The sequence below is a fragment of the Manis javanica genome, chromosome 1 (assembly GCF_040802235.1).
Source record: "Manis javanica isolate MJ-LG chromosome 1, MJ_LKY, whole genome shotgun sequence".
NCBI lineage: Eukaryota > Metazoa > Chordata > Mammalia > Pholidota > Manidae > Manis > Manis javanica.
Window position 1 is genome coordinate 79,505,645 of NC_133156.1, and position 3,212 is coordinate 79,508,856.

General features: G+C 40.7%; 1 long non-coding RNA gene across 1 annotated transcript; it reads right to left on the minus strand.

Annotated features, from left to right (window-relative positions):
• Window positions 1-454: 454 nt before the first annotated feature.
• On the minus strand, window positions 455-2,943 carry LOC118971278 (uncharacterized). The gene is made up of 3 exons (XR_005059647.2): window positions 2,819-2,943; window positions 2,174-2,309; window positions 455-1,273 (listed from the first exon to the last, which is right to left on the minus strand). It is a non-coding gene; the product is annotated as an uncharacterized lncRNA (long non-coding RNA).
• Window positions 2,944-3,212: the final 269 nt, after the last annotated feature.

Genomic DNA, 3,212 nt, shown 5'->3' on the forward strand with positions numbered 1-3,212 from the left:
AAAATAAGGAAGACCAGTTAACTATATTATGAAAAAAGCCATAAAATAATAAATCACTATAGCAATTAAGTTGCTATATTAAGAGGTTCATCACCTATTATTAAACTTCAAAAGTAACAAAGTAGTATGTTCAGTATGATTCCTTGTACATGGAAAAACTTTGGGAACTCCAGAATATTAATTGTGGTCATTTCTGGGTTGTGAGATTGTAGATGTTTCAGGGTTTCTCTGTATGCATATCTACATAATTTTAAATGTCTACAATAAACTCATGAAACAGTGTTGTTTTATTTTATTTCACTCTTCAATAGAGTTAAAAATTATTATAAGCAATCCAAAATGGATTTCCTAAGGATGCCAAACCACTGCATATCTCGAAGGAGAAAAAATGAAATTTGCAAGTGAATTAGAGTCACAAAAACATCTGAATATTTTCTCTCTTTATTTCTGTTACCCAACATTTATCTCAAGTGGAACATTTCTCTCTAAGCTCCAAAAGGGATTTGTAGAATTACACCGTTTGCCAAGTGAAATTATTATTGCAAATAATAATTAAGTTGACGATGAAAACCCTGGGGGTTAAACACTAAAGCCACAATTCACCATTATCGTTGCATGCAATCTGCAGAGGTTGTAGGCAGGTGGAGAGGTCCTCTTTCAAATGCAAATCAAATGAATAATAGTAAGTACCAATACCTGTACTGGACCTACTCACCTAAGCTCTGAGGAAAGACAAAATGTGTGAGCAAACCCTTGCTCGCCAGTGACTATACTGGTGTGGCTGAGAAAATTCTCATCAGAAAGGCTGTTTTGAGGGAGTGGGAAGATGGTATTAGAGATGAAGAGCAGAGTTTATAGACAGTAAGCATTACTTCCTTAATTTGAACTAGGGGTTACAAAAATGTGATCTGAAAGTTGAATCATCCCTGCAGGCGTTTAAACAGAGTGCTTAATTAAAAATAAAAGCTTCAATCTTAATTCTTTTCAGGCATAGCACTTTGCACAGCTAGTCCAATTCACAAATTTAATTTATAGAATCCCGCAGTTACAGTTTTTGACCCTTATGTTTGTGCTATTCTTGGATCCCAAACTTGAAAGCTGGCCAGCATTTGTCAAACAGAAAATCCAGACAACACTGCTTTTTAGTGACCAATATAAAAGGGTGTGCTGCTAGATTTTAATAATGGTAACTTCTGCAATTCTCAGGAAACAGCTACTAGATAGGATTTCCTCCCAGGCCTCTTTCTTAAAGTTTTGTCCTGCTGCTGTTTATCTGCCAGGGACAAAAACAGAGAAACAAAAATGTAGCAAGCCAGTGTTAAGGGAAAGCAACAAATAAAACATAGTGAGACAGGGACAGTGAGATTAGGCAGAGTAGGGTGAGGGCCTCTGGAGAAAAAAGCAGAGCAAGATAATTACCATCAGAACAATGTAGCAACGTGCAAAGAAGTCCCTATTGAAACTCTGTGATAAGCATTAAGCAAAGTCAGAGTCACACTAATTCTCTAGGGTAAAGATACCAGACTAGGATTATAGACATCTTCAGTGAGATCAGTTAAAACTCAAAAGGCCAGCAGCAACTTGGCCTGGAATGTTTGAGTGTTCTGCAGATAAAGAAAAGTGTCTCAGCATAACCCATGACTTCATTGTATCAATTTAAATCATGACACTGTAAAATTTACCTTAGCCTGCTAAAAGACCCAGTTTATTTTAACCATACCTATGTACTATATATATTTCCTTCTCTGATCCTAACCAAGTAATCTGCAACCTAGGAAAAAGACTAATTTAGTAAGCAAGCCCAACTATAAACAACCCAAGAAGTTAAGAAGTAAGATTCTTAATTTACTTCAGCAAACAGGCAACAACCCAGCCCACCTTTGGGGCAGGGTAGGCAGTCTTAATTGACATGCTCCCAGAGGGAAACTGATTATCTTGAGAAAGAATCAGAGCAGAAAATTTCTTCTGTTACTCACCAAGAATGGGCATTCTGGGACCACTCAACAAGTCTGCACCCCTAACCCTTTACCCTCATTCCTGAAAATCCTCAAGGGCGCATAAAACCCCTAGACAACGAGCCAACCACGGACTCTCTTGTCCCCTCCTGGAGTGAGCCGGGAGCTCTGTCCTCTCACTTTCTCTCTAAATAAAAGCCTGTACCTTGCTCTCCTACCTTGAGTGTTTGTGAAGCTCATTCTTCGGCTTCGTGAACAAGAACCCCGTCATCAATAGTTAGGAACTACGGTACTGAGAAGGTGCTCCTTTATTAGTTTCTGCAGGACCTCAATTGCCAGGATTTTGACTTTATCCTGAAGACAATCAAAAGTTCTTAGTAGGAAGATAAAATAAAAATGTTAAAGCAGTTTCTAAATTTCAGAAATGGAACCCATTGTTAAGTCCATTTTTCAGAGGAGCCTCTACACTTGAGGCATAAAATTTTGCCAGTCAAGCAACTCACCTACCTCCAGATTACCACTGGGTGACTGGGCATCCCAGTTGATGGGCTGGCAAGAAAGGAGCTATCAAGTGTCATATCAGAGACCGCCACAGACACCCAGGGCGAAGGGATTTGTCACTTAAAGCAGGAGGCAGCCTAGGAGTGTTCCATCCTCCCGCTGCTGAGTCATCGCACTCCGGTAGCTGTTTAACCAGAAGCCTCCAGCAGACACACAATCAACACGCCACTCAGACAATGCCCAGACCTCCAGAAATCCTGTGTCCGGCTTGGACTGCCCAGAAGTGCAATTTTCAAAACGGTTTCCACCCTCTTTTCCCCACATTGTCACACTAGGAGTTCTTCTGACTTCTGACTCCTTACCTCAAAACAAGCTATCCAGCCCGTGCTCCTAGGGGACCTGGGCCTCAGAAGCCCCCTGTTTCAAATTTTCTCATGGTCTTTCTGGCTTCAACTTCTTGTATTTCTTTCCTGTTAGCAAACATTGGTTGAGCACCTGTTATGGATTAGGCACTGAGCTACAGGTAAGGGTTGGTTAAAGGATAAAACACATTCCCTGCCTTTAGGGGCTCACAGTCTAGTGGAAGAGACAGGTACCAGGCAACCACAAGATATGAAGTAATGGCTCTAAGACAGGTAAGTACAAGATGATGTTTTCGACCTTAATTTTGGGGGTGGAGAAGGGGACTACTCTTTTCTAAAAGCCATCACCCTCTGTGTATGGCTATCTGGGAGGACCTGAAGGGCTATGGAGGCA